The sequence below is a fragment of the Lipotes vexillifer genome, unplaced genomic scaffold (assembly GCF_000442215.2).
Source record: "Lipotes vexillifer unplaced genomic scaffold, Lipotes_vexillifer_v1.1 scaffold112, whole genome shotgun sequence".
NCBI lineage: Eukaryota > Metazoa > Chordata > Mammalia > Artiodactyla > Lipotidae > Lipotes > Lipotes vexillifer.
The window spans coordinates 2,565,573-2,588,787 of record NW_006776285.1 but is presented as its reverse complement, the minus strand read 5'-3'; positions in this window follow the sequence as shown (position 1 = coordinate 2,588,787).

Genomic DNA, 23,215 nt, shown 5'->3' with positions numbered 1-23,215 from the left:
AGGAATCCTCAGGCTACTCCAACTTTCTTCACCAAAAGTGAAGCAAAGTGATACAATAAAATAAGCCAGTCAAGGAAAAAAAGGAAATATCTATTACTCCCTTTTTTCTACATTAGATGGCTTTGCATGTATTAGTGTATGATAATTATATGTTTAATACTGTCTCTCCCCACAAGGCTGTGAGTTCCTTGAGGAGCTGTGGAAATAAACAATTCCATCCAAATGAAAAAAAGCAAAGGTTATATCCATTCAGAGCTTGCCATAGCAAGGGAGTCAGCAGCCATCACTCGTATTTGGTAGAAACTCAAATGCAGGCAAGGGAAGAGGGAAAGCTTTATAATGCCAAAAATGGAAGGGTTCAGGTAGGCTCTGATTGGAACTTGTTGGCATGAGGAAGCAGAGGTGGGCAAAATAGAAGCGGTGCATCTTACTTGATGAGCTTGGAGAACATGTCTGGCTTTCTGGTTGGTCCTGATTTGGAAACAGAGGCAAAAAATAGGGACGCTGGCACTCATAGGCTAAGTCCTGACCATTCTTGGCTGATTGTTACAGACCGTGGGCCAGAAATCTTTCGTCATATGGAGTCTGATCATTGTTCGTTTGTATATCAGTCTCTCAGTCTCCCCATTTTATCACTGACTCTCTTGCAGAAAGCTGACCAATTCAGGAAAGGCAGATATCAAGATCTTTACCTTCACTGCCTGAGGACTCTTCGGTTGTCTCCATGGTCAACAGTATCACAAAATCTTTTTGACCTTTTTGTTGTTATATCATCATGACAATCATATGAGTAGGCTGTACAGAAGCATTTAATACTCTGGATAAATTACAACAAACCAGCATCATAACCACTATGACAAAAACAAGAATAATGAATAGTCCCTGTAAGATGATTCAGAATCAGGAACCCACGTTGCCTAACCAAGGTCAGGAGAATAAGTCCTATACGCTATGAAGATCAGCCTTAGAGAGCCAAGATTTTTCCTTAAGGCTTTTTCCTTAAGCCTGTTCTACCTTCCTTGTACCCATTTCATTGATCCAAATACAGCAAGAAATATGAGCAGTGTCACAGACGCCACCAGAACTAGCCAACAAGAAATAGCAATAGAAACGTGCATCACTACTCATGCCAACTGATCTGTTTTCCATTTAAGGCAGAGGTGGTATTGTTAATAACATCTGACTATTTGTCTATTTGTCTGGTTTCCACTACTGTGAATACTGCTCTGTTTGCATAAACAATGAGTCAGTAATTCTTCCAGGTAGAGTATTTGAATAATTATGAGTACCGTCATTTAGGAACTCACATCTGATTTATGGAATTGTAAATAATATAAGATTTTATTATTTATAGATTTGTAATAATAATATATCTTCTCTCCAGCCTTGGTGACTTAGAGAATTAAGTTCTCTATGTACAGAAAATTCTCAGAATACCTTTCCTGAGGTAAATGAGATGTTAATGTGAAGCAAACAGGACCAGTGTGTCGGCCACAAAGGAAATAGTATCCTATAGGGGCACGTGGAGATCCAGGGAAAAAGGAGTCATTTATGACATAAAGTTGGAACCAAGCCATTACATTATCTGGTTACGTATTTGGATCTCTATTATTCTTTTCCAAATAATAAGTTTTTGGTCATTGCCCTTCAAAGGTTGTTGAATTAAAATTTAGAATTATCTAGGATCTGATCAAGAGATTATAATAATTGGTCCTTTTCCTGGAAAAAAAGGACACTAGCAAAGTCACAGGTTGATTTTTTTTAAGGTCATCTGTTCATGTAGATGCAAGTGGAAATATCACCAGCTGTAATTCCCCATAGTCTCATTTGATGAGACCAGAATTGCCCAGAGGTTTTTATGATAGGCATCTGGTAATAGCTGGCATTTCTAGCAATCAGTGAGATTGAGGGGAGTGGATAGCATTTAGGATAATCTAAGAATAGCATTAGAGTATACACGGACTAACAACTATTATTATGAAGGAATAAAAAAAAAGAAAAAGAGCTGCAGGTAGTCAAAAAACAGTGATCTTTAGAAACTGAGAAAAAGAGTGAATATACACAAGCAAATCAAAAACAAAGCAAGAAATAGGCAGGTGTTTTGGTCCAATGTCTTGGGGGAATCTATACACTATCTGAGATCATCTGTTTGTTTTAAAGCTCTTGAGCTAGTGCCTACTTCTGAAAATAGAGCTGTTCTAAAGGATTTCTGAGAATCCTCAGTTTGAGGTCCCCTATTCGAGTAGTCTTCCAATTATGTGGAATTTTGAACTGCCTCTTTAATTGTGAAATGTGAGAGCAAAGATTGACTCCCTGGAGGTTCACTGCTGTGTTTGTTGTTAAAACTACCAGATAAGGTTACTTCCAGGGAGGTTCAAGGGCAGTTTTTCTTTGATATCTCTTCCAATATATGAAACCTCCTGGTTGAATATCATACAGAGGCTCTTTGGGAAGATGTTGTAGGAAGGTGGCTTTCATCTGTTGGTGATAGGGAATGGGTATAGTACCTGAGCCCCTTGCAATATTTTGTCCTATCTGCATGCAGTAGGGAAGAGTTTAGTATTGAAGAGGAAATCACTAAATGCATGAGACTTCCAGTTAACAATGTGTCCCTCAGGGAGTGGACCGTATGACCATAAGAACTAATGAGAATACTTTGGCCAAGGGAGCTCAAGGGTTCCTAAAGGTTCTCCTAATTTTAATTTAAGGAAGCCTTTTGTTCTTTTAACCTTTCCAGAAGATTATATGTGGTAAGGACAGTAAAGGTTTTGAGAAAAGGGCAACACTTTACAGAGTTCTTTTTTTTTTTTTTTTTTTTTCCATATAGTGTGTGCCTTGGCCACTGACATATAAGTTGATATGCTACAGGCTGGAAACATAAATTCAAGCAGATTTTTAGCAACTGTAGGGGCTATAGTTTTTCAGCAAGGAAATGCTCCAACCTGTTCTGAAAATAGATGTGCAATAACTAAAACACAGTCAAATCCCATAGAGGTGGAAGCAGGATGCATTTGAGGGTGTTCAAAAAGCCCTTGAGGCTTTGGTTTCTGGCCATGTCCTACCTTTATAATTTTTCCAGCATTACGTTGTTAACATGTGGCATATGATCCCAAAATAGCCTCAGCTGTGTTTTTTAAATTTCCCCACCAATGTTGATTTAAGATAGTAACCAATTTGTCTGCACAATGACGAATAGTTTCAGGCCAATGAATAGTTTCAGCATCTGAGGGAAGCGTGCAACCAGATTTTTCCCATTCTTCCCTTTACAGACCAGGGGCTAAATGATGGTAATTTATAATGGCCTCTTTGAATCCCTCCAGGACTTATCCTTTCAGGGATTAGACAGGATAATAACCTGCTTGTTTGACATACTGATCTGCTAGAGCATTTCCTTTAGTTTCCATACTATGTCTTTTTGCATAAGCCTCAACTTTTATAGTAGCCACCTCTCTAGGAAAGTAGGAGCGTGTCTGAAAGTTCCTTAACTTGCTTTTCATGTCTAATGGGAGTTCTAGCAGAAGTGAGAGTCTCCTTTTGTTTCCAAAGCACACCAAAGCCATTACTATGCCAAAAGCATATCTGCTATATGTATATATGTTTACTCTCTGGTCTTTGGTTAATCGACAAGGTCTAGTAAGTGCAGTAAGTTCTCCATTTAGGCTTATTTTACATACAGTAGAGGACTATATCTACCTATGAAAGAGGACTATATTCTAAAGGGGAGCTTAAATTAGTGATATCATATCCTGTTTGATAATCTTCAGCTTCTGTTTTGAGGTATGATCCATCAATAAATAATCAGGTCAGAGTTCTCAATGGGAGTCTCCAGGAAACCTGGGCAGAGTACAGTGACAATCATGAGGCTCCCCTTCCAGCAAGAATGGGAGAGTGGTAGGATTCAGGGCATTGCAATGGAGAATAATAATGTGAGAGGGAGGGTGAAAGAATTTCATAAAAAGTTAACTGGCTGGCTGAAAAGTGTTGTGTGTTCTCCGCCAGCAGTAATATCTATACTGCATGAGAAGCCATGAGGTCAAGCAGGGAACCCAGATCTAGTTCAACAGAAGCACCAACAAGTTTTACGGCAACAGCTGTCATATCAGGAGTAAGGTTATAGTAAGCAAATAGTTTTTGGTGGTTCCCATGAAACTGAGTTACAATGGCAAAATCTTGTCCAGATTGCACAAATAGACAGAAGGGTTTTTTGTAGTTAGTGGTGTCGAAGTAAGGTTGCTGAAGAGCCCTCTTCAGGTTATGGAAGGCCTGTTAATGTTTGGGCTCTCTGAAGAGAGAGTTTCGTACCGTAGACTCAGCCAACTCCTAAAAAGGCATCACAATTTCGGTAAAATTTGGCACCCACTGACTATAATATCCAGTTAAACTTAGAGATTCTCTTAATAGTTATTTTTTGAAGTGTCTAGGATAAGTTTAGATTGTTTTTAGTCTATCCGGAGAGAGTGCTTTTCCCTCATTTATGTAGGTCATACCCTAAAAAATGAACCATATTTTAGCAAAAGTTGTCTTTTGAAACTGTATGTCCCTTTTCTGCTAAGGCTGAGAGAATGTAAACTGAACACTTTTTTATGAGTTTCCTTGTTCTCTGAACAAAGTAGGAGATCATCCACATATTTTTCACAATTGAATCACAAGGAAAATTTAATCTTTAAGTATTGATGTGAGGAAAAAACCCTGTGGTGTGATTGTCCAGGTGTATTGTTGTCTTATTCAGGTAATGGCAAAAAGATATTGCCTATTCTGTTCTAAAGCCACACTGAAAAAGACGGAGCAACGATCCAATACAGTAAAGCAAGTGGCTTCAGGCAGAGTTGATGACAGGATGGTATTTACATTAGGTACTATCCGGAACCAAAGGATAACAGTTTTGCTGATGGCGCTAAGGTCTGAACAAATTGATATCTTCCTCTGTCTAGTCTCTTTACTGGCAGGACAGAAGTGTTACAAAGGCTATTGCGTTGTATAAGACCTTTGTATACAAAGCTTTTAACTATTGGTTTGATCCCTTCTTTTGCTTCTGGCTTCAAGAGATACTGGGGAAGTTTGGATAATAGTTTGGTAGGATCCACCTGAATTTTGCTAGGTTCTGCTTCTATTATTTTTCCTATGTCAGCTGAAATTTTAGCTCATCGTGTCAGGTATGATGTAAAGACCTTTATCTGGGCCACGTATCAAATATAATGGAGAAGACAAAGGAGACACAACTTGATTACAAATAAGGGTACCCTCAGGAAATAGTCCTTCTGGTGTGTATTTCATATTACAGCCTCATTTGCAAAGTAAATCCTTCCCTATTAAGTTTGCAGGGGTGGTATCACAGAACAGGAAGGAATGTTTTTAGTTAAGGGCCCAAGGGTTACAGTTAAGGGCTGGGAGACAGGGAACATCTGTGATTACTTGAAATACCTACTGTCTGAGTGGTGTGTTTACTCCCAGGAAGAGGTTGAGCGAATATGGCAAAGCCTAATGTAGAAAGAGGATTGTCTATGTCTACCAGTAATTGATGAGGTTGACCATCTATATTTATATTTAATTCACCCTGAATGTTTAAACTTAAGGAAAATATTGAGCTCTTTTTCCTTCCCTGAAGCATCCCTCATTCATCCGAACTAAAGAATTTTTCTTTGCCTTGGTTTTTCTTTGGTTAGGTGGGACTGCCTTTTTTTCCAGTGTCATTTCAATTTATAAATATCTACAAGTGTCCTTGTCAATAGGTGGTTAGTTGGGAAGTGTGCCACCTAACTATTTGATCTATAGGACCTTAAGGTTGTTTGGGGTTTCATCTTGGTTTTGGTTCTAAAGCCCTTTCAAAATGTTCTGTCAGGTGTAATTCAGGCAAAGGAACTATTTACCATTCCAATTTCATCTTTGAATTAGATCTCCAATTTCATGTTTAACTCCATTGTCAAAACGAGAGGAAAGGACTGCCCCTTCTTTAACTCCCAAATATTTTTGGAAGGATTTTCTAATCTTCCTAAAAATCTCTTATTATTTTATTACTTTTCTGTTTGCATGATTAAACTATGGTTCAACCAAATTTTAAAATGTTTTAAAATTTTTTAAAATTGTGGTTAAGAAACACATAACATAAAACTTAATCTCCTTATCATTTTTAAGTGTTCAGTTTAGTAGTGTTAACTACATTCACATTATTATGCAACAGATCTTCAACTGATTTTTATTGGAAATATTTTGGGTATGACTTTTAGGGGACTGCTCTATTGCAGGGGGGTACATTATTTGACTCTCAGGTTTATTGTGGAAGGAAGGATCCTTATAGTTGCCTTTCTGGGTCAGCCCAATCACGTTTTGCAACTCAGAATTTAGCCTCTGAGGTTTCACCCAACATGTGTACAACTTAATATAGATCAGGTAACCATGGGTCTGATGCACCCCAAGGAATTTTAAATTCTTCTATGAATATTTCCTGGTCTTTCTGGGTTTAGGGAAATCCTAGTTATAGCTCTTGATTTAATTTGGTTCCAAAGTTTAAATTCTACAGTTGCTTACACACTTGACTCATGGGAGGGATGGATTTTAGAGGAAATTGGAGTTTGGATTCTTAAAAGAGTTAGGTGATCTGGACAAGAGAAAGAAAGGGAGGAGTCAAAAGAGGTATAAAAGGAGAGATCAGAAGGGAAAAAAGAAGAACATTTGGTTAGTGGGAGGCAACTGGAGGACAAGGATGGGGAGGATTTACCTGGGAAATGAGTCTTATGTTTTGTTATATGAGTTTGTCAAATTGCTCGTTAGCATTGGCAAAAAAATCTTCTAGTAAAGAAATCGTTGATGAGAATTTTATTTGGAGGCCTCTGCTACCAATAAAAATGCTGCCCATTGGGCCTGAAAAATATTATTCTCTTTCTTTCTAAGGTGTCTCTCAAATGAACAATTGGAGATTGGAGACAAGATGGCAGAGTAGAAGGACCTTGAGCTCACCTCCTCTCATGAGAACACCAAAATCACAACTAACTGCCACACAACCATCTATAAAAAAGACTGGAAGCTAACAAAAAATATATTCCACATCCAAAGACATAAAGAAGAAACCCAGCGAGAAAGCAGGAGGAGCACACTTGTGATATAATAAAATCCCAGATGCCCTGGTGGGCGACCCACAAACTGAAGAATAATTATATCACACAAGTTCTCCCACAGGAGTGAGAGTTCTGAGCCCCATGTCAGGTCCCCCAGACTCAGGGTCTGGAGGAGGAGCCCCCAGAGCACTCGGCTTTGAAGGCCAGTGGAGCTTGATTGCAGGAGTTCCACAGGACTGGGGGAAACAGAGACTCCACTCTTGGAGGGTACATACAAGGTCTCGTGTGTACCAGGACCCAGGGCAAAAGCAGTGACTTCATAGGATCTTGGGCCAGACTTACCTGCTGGTCTTGGAGGGTCTTCTGGGGAGGGAGGAGGTGGGGGTGTGTGTGGTTGTGGCTCTCTCTGGGTCATAAAAGTTGGTGGCATAAATATCAAATGAACAACTGTGTTCAAGTCAAATGTTCCCCAGAGTGGCCACTGAAAGCCAAATCATCTTCAGTGATTATGCCATTAGAAAAATAGGTAGAAGACTTGAGAGCACCTAAAAGAAGCAGAAATTTTTCCAACAAAAAGAGATGATTTAGTCTTAAGACAACCCCATAGCAATGGTCGCTAAAAAGCGATGATTGTGCACCTCATGCCTTGGGCCTCAACTAATACTTATCTGCCTCCAACCACAGACCGGACAGTCTGCACCCCCAACAGGCAGAAAACTCTCAGAACTTTCAAAGCCAAGCTCTCAAATCAGAAATTAAAGATGGAAGGACAACCTTATCTAGTTTTGTTGCTGACACACAACAACATTTTTCCAAATGGATACTAGCTTGATGAGAAACCATAAACTCAATGGTCGGTGAAGCTGGCTTTTGAACAACAGGCTTATTATACCCTGTAATGCTCTATGACTATGATCTGTTTGGTGAGTCTCCTTCTGATTACAACACTTTTAGACGCACAACAAAAAATGGAAGCACAAAAGAGGATGAAAAGGAATGGCTTGATTCCACCAAGGACGCCAAACAAATGGGCACCAATAACAAAACCCTGGTACCAAACTGAGAATAAATAGCCAAGTTATACAAAAAGAGCCCAGTTTAGGCTTAGTGCTGACTTACCGCAGGGGCAGGGATTCAACAAGCCCCAAGCAGCAAAACACAGGGGCCTCCATTGAGTATCACACATCTAAGTGACAGGCTGTGCAGAGTGGATCTCAGTGAAACCTCCAGGAAAACTGTGGACATAAACAAAGACGATCCAAATGAGAACAAATAGGCCTACTTATTCAGAGCTTTCTATAACAAGGGAGTCAGTCACCATCACTTGCGCTTGACAGAAACTCAAAGGCAGGCAAGGGAGCAGAAAATTTTACAGTGCAAAAAAAGTAAGACTCCAAGTCTGCTGTGACTGGAGGTTTGTTGACACAGGGAAGCAGGAGCTAACTGGAAGCAAGATACCTTATGTGATTGGTTTAGGGAGCATATTTGGCTTTCTCTCTCTCATTGGTCCTGAGTTGAAAGCAGGGACAAAAAATAGAGAAGCTGGCACTCATAGACCAAGTCCTGACTGTTCCTGCCTGATTGCTGCAGAAGTGTTGGTTTGACTTTCCAAGCTGGTTCCTGCAGAGATTATGGGTCAGAGTTCCACTGTTATATATAGTCAATCCACTGTCCATTTGCATATTTAGTGTCTCAAGGAAAACCCTATGACTTGTTTAAATTTTTCTCGAGGGTTCTAGCCCCAACCCTGGTAAAGAATAGAAACTCAAATATTTGAGAAGAACAAAGAGAACTAGGGAGAGAAATAAAAGGCCTAAACAGCAGTGAACCCTAATTAAGTATGATAAGCCAAAGGAAGTGTCCATGCAATGAAGCCATTCAAGAGGTCATAGGAGGCATGCCTTCAGGTGGCATTGCTTAGCTGGGACCCACAGGAACAGCAGGACATAACCTTTCAACATGTATGCAGCAGTCCAAAAAGATGTCACTTAATCAGAGAAAAGCTATAAGACACCATGCAAAAATGAAAAGAGTCACAATGACTGGCAAAAAATATTACCCTCCCAGGCAAAAGGGATGGTCTTTGAGGTAGTGTCTTGTGGGACTACCTATTCAAGTGTCTTTTCAATCACTTGCTTCTGAGGAGTGAGCACTGTCAGAAACTTCTGAAATTTAGTAATAAATAAGAAGTGGCTGTTTACTTCCAGATGAAACTTTATATTGCTCTCATAGGTACCTGAGCTAGACAGGACATTACAGGACATTAGTCCAATGCCTCTGCTTTGCACATACACCTGCATACGTGTACACTGCCCTGCCCCTCACCCCCTCATACACACAAGAGACAGAGAGAATTTAAATAGATTCCAACATTACCTGGAGAAAAACAGTCATGGGCTTTTTAAAAAGCAAGTAAATCAGTGCCTAAGGCGTTTGTGAAAGGCCAAGTTAAGAAGCTGGAAGTAAACCAGGGGAAGTTAGCAAAAAATAAATTGTATGTTAATTTCAAATTAGCATTTACACTGGTTCCAGGCTTCAAAGGGCAAGGATCTGAGGAAGTATTCAGAGGAGGAAAATTATTCATCCTGATTGATAAAGGACAGTCTTGAGGGATTTACACTAGGGAGGCAGGCTCTTGGGATTATTGTCATCTGTCCCCTGTTTTTAGCTGAGCTGTGTGGAGCAAAAAGCCAGCTCCCCTGGGCAAAAAAACTGAAAAGCTGGGTAGCCCTTCAAAACAAGTGATGGTCAAGGGCATCAAGAGATATTAGGTTTTAACTTAGAGCTAAAAGAAAAATAACGGAATTCTAATAGCTTGAATAGCCAAGAGCTATCTTAAGGTGTTGGCGCTACGGAGATATAACTATAAAAGTCTAAAATGATATGGGGAGAAGAGGAAAAATAATTTTCCCTCTACTCTTCTAAATTCTTGGCTGAGACCCGTGTAATAATAGAGATTAGCAATTAGCAATATTCATATGTATATCTAATGTATGCATGGGAGATACCCAAGGAAAACTGAGTAACTCAGAAGTGAAGGCTTAAAACTCCAGCTGATACACAGCATCTTCAACAAAGAACAATAAATTCATGGAGAAATGATAAGAGAAAAGAAAGCAGTTTTTGACTTCCAGGGGTGGCAAACTGTGGGAAGGTAGACCTATGGGAGAAAGCTAGGAGCAGATAAAGGCTAGTTAGTAAAGTTTGTTATGTAGATTCCTCTGGCGCCTTCTACAGGCTGATAAGCTCTAAAGTTGTTTCTGGGGAGTAACTTTTGTCCTTCCGGGTAGACAGAAGAGGGACACATTTACGTGCTACAAAATGTATTTAGGCAAATGGGGGGAGGGCAGGGAGCTCTCCTTGTATCTGCTTCTTCTCAGTTGCCTCAGCTCAAAACAATTCTTATGCTAAAGTGGCATATTTGAGGTGGTATATTCTACAACCTTCTGGGGTGAAGGATTCTTTATGCCTTATACTGGGTTAAATAGTGACCCCCCAAATTCATGTCTACCCAGGACCTCTGAATATGACCTTATTTGAAAATAGGTTCTTTGCAGATATAATCAAGTTAAGATGAAGTCATATTGAATAAGGGTGGGCCTTAATCCAATGACTGGTATCCTACTAAGAAGGAATCTGACACAGACATAGGGGAGTAGGACAGAGGCAGAGAGACTCTAGTGATGCAAGCCAAGGAATAACAAGGATTGCCAGCAAGCACCAGAAGCTAGGAACTCTCTGAGACAGTATGGCCCCCACCAACAACTTGATTTTGGACATCTAGCCTCCAGAACTATGAGAAAATAATTTTCTGTTGTTTTAAGCCACCCAGTCTGTAGTAACTTGTTACAGCAGCCCTAGAAAACTAATATAGGCCAGAGGAAAAAATTGGATGAAAAGTTCAAAAATGGATGTTGCATAAATTCAATACATATTTATTGTGCATTAACTATGCCCCAAATTGGGGCTGTAGAGAATACAAAGATACTTATGAACAGGTCCTGCATTGGAGGAGCTTAGCATCGAAACTGCCACTGACTTTCACAGAAAAAAAAAAAAAAAAAAGATTTTCTTTTCCTTTCAGTGACGCTGTCAGGTTAGCAACATAGTGGAAGACATATGAGAGAATCAAAGTTGTGAGTACTCAGCAGGTGGGCCATATTGTGAAATGGCTTGCAAACCACTACAGAGAAAAAAAATTATAACTTCAGGACAAAAAGGTACAATGCAAATCAACTGGTTTCTTAAGCAGCTCTGTAGAGAAAAGTAAACTTTCTGAACTACTTTTTCTCCCCCTTCCCCCAGGATTCCTTTCTTTTCCATAATTAAGAAGCCAACATGAACAGCAGGAAGCAAAGTGTTGGTGGGGAGGTAATTACTAATAGCAACATCAGTGCTGACACTTGCTGGAAAAAAACCTTTGGCATTTTTACCGATAACAAACCTGTCACCAGTAAAGGCACTTAAGAAATGTGCCTTGCTAGTCTTCTGAACACTGGAAAAAGAATTATGGTAAACGTAAGGCATTTAACAAACACTTCATGAGTGAAAAAGGAGTGATTCTTCTTTTGCCCAATTCCTTCCCAAATTATTAGTTCATAGGGATGGAAATTGACTTCTCTTTTCCCCCAAATGATCAAATTAGAACAATTCTATCTAGTTTTAATCCCTGAAATTAAAAAAAAATTAATTTATAAAGCCTGGAACTGACTATTCCTGGGGTTAATTCCTCATGTGACCCTCCACGTCTTCTCATGTAGATCTCTTTCCAACGTCATGTGGGTTTGGGATACATCAAAGAAAAATTGCACTGCATGGAGTTAAACAGGTAAGGCGGACTTTATTCAAGACCATCTCAGTAGAGGTCAAGACTACTGCAATAGGGGATGGAGACTGAACGTAACTCTGAATACCACCAATGGCAGCTGGGTATTTGTAGCCAATGGGCAGGGTGAGGGAGTAGATAGAAAGTTATTAAGAGGAACTTGGTTTGGTATCAAGGATAGAGGGACTCCTGCTAAACTGGCTTGGCAGGATTCTTGCTGAACTAGACTGGCAGACCTAATAGAGAAGAGGGCTCAGAGCAACCTGACTAATGTTCAGTCAAAGAGCGAGAGCCCTTATCAGATGATACACCCAAGTAGCCTTTGCACTAACAGAGGTGTGTTAGTCCAAGGTCCAAGAAACGGACCAGATTTACCCACATGTTTGATTGCCTTTGTTTTATTTTCTTTTGGTTTATTGGCCAACTATTCAAATAATTTAGAAATCACCCAAGTAATTTTTACTAATTGGTATGTGTGAATTTATAGAATGGCTACAATTCAAATAACTCGTATGCTTATATCAATAAAAACAAAACTATTCAATATTGCTTTCATGGTAAGTTTGCTTTGTTTCTTATTGTTCAATGGTTGTGACACATAAAGGAGAAAAGGAAGACAAAGAGTAGACATGAATCAGGAACAAGGCCTCACCAGATGCACAGGTACGTCCTGAGGGTCTCCCAATTCCTCCCATTAGGAGAGCTTCAGACCCATTGGCTGACTCGCTCAAAGTCAAATGGAGAAGTCAGGATTTGAAGCCAGATCTGTCTGACTCCAAGATAAGATTCTTTCCATTATACCAGCAATTCCCAAACACCAGCTCTTGGACCTGGACCAGCTCAAAATTAAGTTATAAGCTGTCAGAGCAAAATGAAAAATGCAAGGACAATGTAGTGAGCTTTTTTCAAAACAAAATGAATTCAATTTAAAGCACTGTTCTTTTTCTGAGATTACGGCCCACTTCTGGTGTTTAAAATGCTCTTTCTCTTACGAAACGATAGTAGTTATTATGGTAATTATTTGCTTTTGTTTTTGTTTTTCAATGTCCTTAGCAGACAAAATTTAAAATTTGGCCAAGCTATAAATGACGCCTGAATGTTTTTGATATTTTGGTCACTCATGGAATTCCAGAACCCAGAAATCAGGACTGCCAAAAGTTCCCATGAAACATAGAGGAAACAGGCAGCTTGGCATGTTCATTCAGTGATTTCCTCACCTCCATGTTCACTTCAACCTCTGAAATTTAGAGAAAAGTCACTCTGATTAAAAGAAAAGTTAACATCTCTAATTGTGTTAGAGAACAAGGACAGACACCAAGGCACAGCTAGAGAGGATGAGAATCGAGGTGATTCTAAGGAGTTAGAAGAAAATCAGCCACTGGAGGGTCTAATGGCAGGAGAAGAATACAAAAGATATTGCTCAGACTAAGAAGAAATATGCACACTACTGATTCTGCAGGCAGGACAAACAGAATCATTATCCTCTGTGGATCCATCTTGTTTTTTTTTTTACCTCTCCAGGGTTTTACCCACTGGAGGGATGCTTGCTTTCACCAAAGAGGGTGCATCTTCCTTAGTGAACAGGCAGGAGAAGTACAGGCAGATCAGCATTCCTGTATGTGCAGGAAGGTTTCTCATTTTCAAAGGTTACTATTTTTAAGTGACCATTTTTAAAGATGACCAGACATCTCTGACATAACAGGAGGTGTTCTATTTTTCACTTCTATCCACTTGCTTACTTGAAGTAATAGGAAAAAAAAAAAAAGAAGAAAAAGGTCTTGTTTCCTACCTAACCAAAAGAGACAGTGTGTCATGTTTAAGAGCCTTACAGTCACGAAAAACAGGTGTGTAATGGCCCACATTCAGTGGGTAAATCAGGACGGCTCTCTAAACTTGTGGTGCCTCTGTTTCCTTGCTAATAAAATGTGACTAATAATGTTCCCCACTCGATAGAGTTGCTGTGAGAATTAAAAAATGTATGTTCAATGCTACATGTAACTCCAGGTATATACAATAATGTTAGCTAACGTTATGTGGACTATATTTACTGTAAGTAGGATAGCTGAGCATGTCCCAACTCAGAATAAATAATAAGCATATACTACTAAAGAGAGCCTCTTGACTAAACTTGAAGTAAAAAATTAAAAATTATTGTTCACTACATCAGCAGCGTACCGAGGGCCTGCCAAGCACTTCTAGCTGTTGTTCTGACTCTCGCGCTGACTGGCAGCTACAGATGACTAGGAAGGATGCCCACCCCACCCCCATTCCTCCTCATTCCAGAGACTCGACCTTTAACACAATCCCCTAGGTTTCCGCATTGGAATGGGCAGGGTTAGCTGTCTGCCTCAAGAACTCTTAAGGATGTTGGTCCACTCTAGCCAGTAAAAAGCACTGTCCTAAAGTCAATAACTCTGTCCTTAGACTGACTCAGACTCTGAGAGAGGCAATACCATGACAGGGCTAGGGCACAGGTATCATTCCTGAGACTGGAGACTGGACACTTCAATCCTTGTCCTAAGTTTTGGCTGGACTCTTTTGAGGGAATCCATTTTCCCAAGCTCTTTCAAATTCTGGATAATAGCTCTTCCAAGTTTATTTCTAAGTATCAGTGTCCTTTCTTATTACTTCTGGATTATCTCATACACAACCTTTATTTTTTTAAGAAGTCATCAGAGTTCATTTTAAGCCAGGATTTCTTTTTCTTATTGATTTTTTTTCTCTCATTGTAAAGTTGATAATCTTTGTGCTAAGAGACTTATGAAACAAAGTTGGATTACTCCTGGAGGCCATCTAAAGCCAGATTCCTGAAGTCAGGGGTCGCTAAACCACGACCAGCTGTGGCCAAATGGGCCCGCAGCCTGACTTTGTAAATAAACTTTTATTGGAACACGGTCACACCCATTCATTTACATATTCTCTGTTGCAGCTTTCACGCTACAAGGGCAGAGGTAAATAACTGGGACAGAGATTGTACAGCCTGCAAAGCTTAAAAAATTTACCACCTGGCCCTTAACAGAAAGATTTACCGTTTCCCTGCCTTATGAAGTCAGAACGCTATAAGAAAAGCTGGTCAACTCTGAGAAAAGTTAGCTGGCTACCATCCTGATAATTAAGTAGCCACTTTTGCCCAAAATTTTCCAAGATTGCAACATGTCATAAGGAGGTCTGACACTTGAAAACATTTTCTATTTTGATGGTTCAAAATGGGACCAAAATTACCATCTTCCAATGGGAATTATCCAGGTTCTTCTATACGAAGCATCCTCTCCCAGAAACTACTTGCAGTTAATTAGAGTTGAATACCTAAAAAGCCACGCTGGGGGTAATTTTGGTGGGAAGGTAAGAGGATGTGACAGTCATAAGTCTAGATTACATTTAGTGACTGGGGAAAAAAACCCTCCAAATCTGAAAATCTTTGGAAGAAAATTTAAAGAACAGTTTGGTTAAAAAATTAGTAAAGTTCCTATCTCTTTTCTCCTCACAAGAAGCCAACTGTACATCACAGGGGCACCAACACCAATATTTCTGAGCCAAATCTGAAAACAAATAACAAGCACTGGGTATTAATTTGCATTAATAAAAGAAGCATATTCTTGATGGGTTGCTCCCTTTGCTGAATAAGAGACAAAGTTTGGGAAAATGAGAACATGAGATGGAAGGCCAGAGGAGCTACTTCTGGCTCCTTACGCAAAGACATGCTTTTAAACTTTAAAATAAGTAAGATATCCTTCAATTAAAGAACAAGAGACAATCATATTCTATTAAAAATGAAACTTTCTAATACAATTTTTATTTGTTTCTTTGGCCACATGTTCCATGCATTTCTCCTTTTTTGTGTGTGGGTTGTGTACAGCTGGGTCACATACATTCTGGATGATGTTTAGTTTCACTGACTTTCCTTAATTCAGTCACCAATGAAATCTGCCACCCATTTAAAATTGTCACATCCCTGGTGGAAAGCAATTTGGAAAAACATTTTAAGAGACAAAGAATGTTCACAGCCTTTGACCTAGTTATCCCACTGCTGGGAATTTATCTTTAACTAAACAGTTATTTATAATGGCACACACACAAAAAAACCTTTACATCCAAAAATAAGAGAATAATTGAATTAAGATACATCAACTAGAAGAACTGTTAGTTACACAGCCATTAAAATAATTATGGAAATGATGTAACAATACAGAAAGTATTTATGGAATAATGTTAAGGGAGAAAAGTAGAATGTAAAATTGTATCTGCATTATGATCACAATATGAAAAATGATGTCTGCATAAGAACTAGGACTGGAAGGAACACAAAAACGATTTTTTTGACGAATTGAAATATAGGATTACTTAGGGTGGTGGTATGGAGGTTGTATTTCTTTAATAAATGTTTATTTTTATGATGCTGTTTGTAAGCTTAAAAACAGAGAAGAACATCTCACTTTTCCCCCTTCTCTTTAATATTTAAAATAATTTAAGAACTATATCAGTCATGGTCCAGTTACGAAGAAAAGAAACCATTCCAACTAGATTAAGCTGGATGGCGTTTATTCCCAGATCAAGGCAATGGCTGAGGAAACAGACTCTAGATTAAGTTTCCAGAAATAATTCTCAAGGCTCTAACTGGGCACCCCAAAGAGCTGCTTCTCCTGCCATGACCAGGAAGCAGCTTGCAAAACTAGAAAGCTCTGTTTACATCTCTTAGCTCCCAGAGAACATTGCCTCTGTATGATCTGCACCAAGGCGATTGAGCTTCACGCTTTCTTCTCTTACTGTGTAACCCAGTTCTGAATTTAAGTTTTGGACAAGTGCAACAGATCGACAATACCTAAATCACATGCAAAATGCTTTACAGCTTCCACGGTACAGTGAGGCACTAAAAGGAGGCTGACTAGGTGGTAAACAAGCCAGTTTCTAGTATCTGCCACAAAGAATTGCCAGATAAGATACAAGGCACCCAGTTAAATTAGAACTTCAGATAAACAACAAATAATTCTCAGAATTTCCCAAATATTGCACGGGACAGACTGATACTAAAAAAGTATTCATTGCTTACCTGAAATTCAGACTTCTTTGGACATCCTGCATTTTAATTTTTTAAATATTGAAATCCTACTGTCACGGAAACCAACAGAAATTGAAATCATTCCCAATTCATACAAAGCTTTGGTGATATTTATTCTCAGATACAGATTCTTGCAAAAGAGTAGCCACAAATTTCTAATGGAAGCATTTTCTTTTTTTAAACTAATAAACATTCTCTCGATTCTTTATAATTTCTCCAAAAAGTAGGGAGCAAAGAGGTGTTTACATGTTGGTTAGACTCTCATAACCAATCAGAAAGTATCAGTGCTGGATGGCCCCCCTAGAGAGAATGTATTCCTTAGAGGTAATTTTTTCTCGAGGGCTTCCCTGGTGGCGCAGTGCTTGAGAGTCCGCCTGCCGATGCAGGAGACGCGGGTTCGTGCCCCGTTTCGGGAAGATCCCACATGCCGCGGAGCGGCTGGGCCCGTGAGCCATGGCCACTGAGCCTGCGCGTCCGGAGCCTGTGCTCCGCAAATGGGAGAGGCCACAACAGTGAGAGGCCCGCATAACGCAAGGAAAAAAAAAAAAAAAAAAAAGAGGTAATTTTTTCTCTACTGCTTTCTTTTAACAGACAAGAAGTTAAGTTAGAACAGAGTCAGAGTTAGTGCCCAGGACTCCCAGACTTGACTCTTTCAGTCAGGTGCCTCTGAAAAGAATAAACGTCCTTTATCAGTTGTGATATATTCAAACATAAGTGTCTAAGACAAAAACATGGAGTCCTGATTAACCTCTCATAATTACTGAATGCCAGGGAAAGCATGAGTTGCCACTCAAGACCTGTGGTAGGAAAATCTCTGGACCAGGATGGCCTGGATTTTAGCCCTGAATATATTACCACCCTGCTCCGTAAGTTTGAGAATGTGATAATTCTTCCGAGTCACAGTTACCTCATCCTTGAAATGAGGTCATTAATACTTTTCCTGTTTCCTTTACACGTTGTCATAAGGATCACGTAAGTTCACATCTGTAAAATTTTATGAAATGCAAGAAGTGCCATATAAGAAACTTTACAGTCTCATGATTGAAAATTACTAAAGTTTAAAATATCCAATATTCCAAAGATTATCCATCTGTGGTGGGCTTGTTATATGCAATACTTTCAACTCTTGCTTATTTTACCCTTGAGCAAAGTAGGTTTAAGTAGTGACAGAAGTCCCAAAGTAGAAATGGTCTAAACAAGATAAACAATTATTTCTTGCTGAAGTAAATGAACTCTGAAGGTAAATGGGACTTAATTATTCTTAGGGACTCTGGCTTCTTCTATTTTGTTCTTCTGTCATTCTCATCATACAGATTCCACCGAATTGCCCAAGATGCTGATCAACTCCAGCCATCACATTTGCATTACAGCCATCAGAAGGGGAAAAGTTCTGAAGAAGGCATACACATTCCTTTTGTGTTGAACATGCTTCCTTGAGTGTAAACACCATTTTCACTTATATTCTGTTGCCATAATTTCATCAAGTGGTCACACCTAATTATAGCAAGCTGTAATTTCAGACAGCCACATGCTCATCTATAAATCAAGACCTCTATAGCTAAGTCAGACAATATTCTTTGCCACTGCAGGCAAAAACCAAATATCTTTCCACATGAATTAGAAAGAGTCTTAGTTTGGGCTGTTATAACAAAGTACCATAGACTGGGTGGTAACAAAAATTTATTTCTCACAGTTCTGGAGGCCAAAGCCCAAGATCAGGATGACATCATGGTCTGGTTCTGGTAAGAGTCCTCTTTCAGGTTGCAGACTGCCTTCTTCGTGTTGTATTCTTCCATAATGGAAAGAAACTGAAAGAGCTCTCTGGGGTCCCTTTTATAAGGGCACTAATCCCATTCACCAGGGCTCCACTCTTATGACCTAATTACTTCCCAAAGGCCCCACCTCCTAATGGCACTGCATTGGGAGTTAGGATTTCAACAAATGAATTTGGGTGTTTGGGGTGGGGGTGGGGGGCAGACACTGACATTCAGTTCATTGCAGAGAGGAATTCAATTAAAGATTAGAATCTTTTTTTTTTAATGCAGACATAGAGTGGAAAAGCCAAACAACAGTTGCTTTAATCATATAATTAAATTACTGTCTAAATAGATTATAAGCTCCATGCAACAACAGTACAGTGTCTGACACATATCTGATCATTTATAAATATCTGAAGAAAAAACAGCTGTTAGAGGCAAAGAGGAAGGAATCGCAAATTTTATCTCTGCAGAGTCAAGGCTGCCAAATATGAAATTATTAAATTATTGAGAAAGTGAAACAGAACAACAACTTGCAAAACTGTCTTCTAACTCACAAAACAGGTAAACTATAACAAACTGTGACATGCAAGCAAATTACTGAAGATCAAATTTCTCACTTCATTCAGACCCATACGTTCCAAGACAAAACTACTTAACTTTGCCTGAATTCATAAAATCTCTAACTGGAAAACTCACCAGTTCTGACCAGTTCCTGAGAAGCCCAGCCATACGATCAACTCCAGCCTGCAAGTACATTTCCCTGACTCCCTCTTTTTCAAAACACTCTATAGTTACCTTGGTATGTGTCAATAATAATATTAATGAATTTAACTTTGATACAGGTTGTATTTCTAATGTTCTTTGCTCAGTAGTGATAGACCACGTTTTATTAAATGTCACACTTATTGTTAATGTCTCACAAATTTCTCTTGAGCAGTAGACATGTCAGTGTATTAATATGGATAGATAACCAGTGTGAGAACTAAAGAAATTTTTCTAACACAAATTGTATGTTATTTAAATTCTCCCTGGTAAAAGAGAGAAGAAATGAGCTGAGACATGGGATCTGTTCACATAGACATAGACAAGGTCAGGATAGGGAGCAGGTACAGGGAAGAAATATTTTGGAATCACTAAATGAGTCAACAAATATCAGTACAGAAGTGAGATAATATATCAAATATCAAACAACAAATATCAGTACGGAAGTGAGATTTATCTTTTTGAAAAGTATTGTACTCTAATGAATCTGGTCTTTTCTGCAAGCCTTAAAGTCTCATAACTTTAATACCAGGTTTACACTCAGAATAAATACATGAGCACACAATTTAATTTTGTTTCTTATATGACTTGGGGCATATATTATCTGAGTTTTAATTATCTTGTTTGTAAAGTAGAGATATTATACTACATTTAACTTAGGATATTCAACCAAATGGCCCTCTTTTACATAATTAAAAACACTATAAAATTATATGTTATATCTGCATACTTCATTATATATAATCATACTGCAGGCACTATATACTGGTGATATTCTCTTTACTATGTATCATTGTATACACAAAATCATGTTTATTACACTTTATGAGCAATTCAAACAATTTTTCTCATATAGTTTTGACTATATACAGTATTTGCCTGATGTGCTGATTCTAGAAATGAATCATCAAGTAATTTTTTATTCCACTGCAATACCTACAACACAGATGGGTTGATATGAACACATCAAAAGAAAAAAATGGTAAGACTGTCAGCATGCAGTCAGTTCTCCATTTTGTTGGCCAAATCTGAATTTTTATTCCTGAAGCCTAAAACAAGCATATTTAAATGATATAAACGGTAATAGAGTAATCTCTATAGCAAAGAAAATGACTATGGTAATGACAGTCACATAACTACACTGAAGGCCACCAGAAGATGGCAGTCTTATTTCTTTAAGGAATAGGATGACTCTGAGACAAATGGTTGGGATATGAGATGACAGATAGCGTGGAAGATGAAATTGTTCAGGTCACTGCTGGCTACTGCCTGTCGGCGTAATTCCTTCCCCAGGTAACGCCAATGAACTCTTTCTGCAGGAAGTGCCGGAAACTAAAAAGCCTGACTTTTAATGCTATGGATTACACCACGAATGATTACATAAGGAGAGAAAGAAAGAGTTCACAAGTCATGGGATACTTTTTCACCACTGTTTTTTTCTAATCTTTCTTGGCATGCTCCCTCTTTCACGCTGTGTCAGCACATGTGAATGCTGAGATAAAACCTAGGGTATTCCTCTGATGTTTTCTCTAGACTCACTGATGGAAAGAGAAAACAGATTTACTGTGGTCAGGAAGAGACACTGAGGCCGATTATCTAGTCATATCCACATCCTTCAAAGAAGGTATCCAAACCTGAAATACATCTAAATCCCAAATATATATATATTGATTAACCTCCTTCTCAGCCTCAAGGAATTAGGCATTAAGGAAGCAGATTGGGCCTTCATGCTGTGTGTCTTCAAAAACCCTCTCACTGATTTTTGTGACTTTCAGATGCACCACCATGAGCAATAGGCTGAGCACAAAGAAATCAAAAATTCTAAATTGAAGTTCTATAATAGTCATCCTGCTGTTTTATTTCCTGCCTTTTTGATAAGCTGCTTCTCCCCAACCTATGCATATAGAACAGGAACAATTTGGTTTGCCCTTGAAGAATCCCTTCCCCACCAAAAAAGAACACTGGCATTATTCACATTTTCCCAATATGGATTCATGTAATGCCATTTTTTCAGTTCCGTTTTGAAGGCTTGGAGAATGGTGAAAGCTCACATTAATAAGCATAACCATTTAATTTCCAAAATTAATGAGTAGAACTCAACAGATTGAGTGCATTGTATTGGAATATCTGATTTCTTTGGAATTGCTCTGAAACTCAGAGAGGGTATGATGACCAAATGGTGCTAGACTAATGATCTTTTCATACTACGATATGAAAAGAGAGAAACAAGTATTGTAGCATGCATGGCAATTTTGTTTCAATTTGTTGATGACAAAACACATTTCATCTCAATTAACAAGTAGACTTTGTTATGAAGTGCTAGCCAGATTGCTAATAATTAAAGACTTAATGCGTCTTCCGTCATTATAATAGGCCAGTGATGAGAGGCTGTAAAAAGTGTTTGAATTCTGTTTGCTCTATTTATTTGGGGAAAGGGAAAAAAATCCCTATCTTCATAAAGATGAATTAAGAAATAATGCATATGATTATTCTGGGTCTTTGGGAGAAGTTAAGATATCATCTCTCAGTGCTTGCCAATGATGATACCCCAATATAGAAATGGTCCCCAGAGGATCCCAGGCCAGTTCAGATACCCTTCCCCAAACAAGTAACTCCCTGGCCCTTGTTCCAAGTTCCTGTCTCCCCCATATCTTTATAATAGACTCACTTTTTAAAAAATTAATAATTGAGAGCTTAATATATGTATGCTTTCCCATACTTGTTATACTCTTGGGTAACTGGCCTAAATGACCAGTTTTAATGTTTGTTTTGATTTGGGCAATCTTACTGTTTTAGCATCTTGTGTTGAGATTACGTTAGTCACTCATTTCTTTCTTTTCCTGCAACTTAGGCATGTGGGCATGGTTCCATGCAATCAAATTATCACCAGCATCAATTTTTTAAACCCAAATCCGTTTAAGATGTCTGTTTCCGATATATTTTATGCTGAAGCCAATTGGTAATGATCCTCAGTATTTGTTGAGGACCTTCTTCCCCCTAAGATTTTTAAATGATGAGCTTTTGCCCTACAGCAATATCTGCCACTTCAAAGTCCATGTGTGGTGTGGCTTCTTCGTATCTTCTGAATGGGCTTTTATTCACCATTATCACTGTAACAAAGAAAATGGATCAACCTACACATGTTGCCTACCATGCCAGGTGCTGTACACAAAAAGTCAAAAGAAGTGCTCTTTGGCCCTTCAGGGCTTTCTTTTAGAGATGAATTAGATCTCAAGTAGGATTATGATATGACCATTCCTGACTAAAAAATGCAGACTGAATTTTCTGGCACAAATACTCCTTAAATTTACTCTGTTTCATGCTGATCCAGAGCTCGTTCTCTGACCAAAAAAATGCAGAGATCAGCAAACGTTAAGGATACTTTTTTACCAGAGTTAGACAGCCATTGTATTTAATCTTCTTTCACATATACGCACTGCATTTCCCATTTAATCCCAAACACACAGAAAATTTGCCCACGTGTGACTCTAATTGACAAGTATGGCAAGACTGGGTTTTCTATACCCATGCTGGTATTTAATATAATTGGGTAAAGAAATGATTCAGATCATAAAATTTAAAACTATGATAATCACAGTTCAATTCATATGGAGTTTCATTTAAAGGGTCAAAAGTATATTCCTATGTTCTAGTTTATTTATTTTTTCCAATCTCCTAGAATCGTAGAAAGGAAAAGGTAATTGATTTTGATTTGCGTTTTTCTCACTGGCCTTGTGTGGTGTAATTTAGTTTAGTTGAC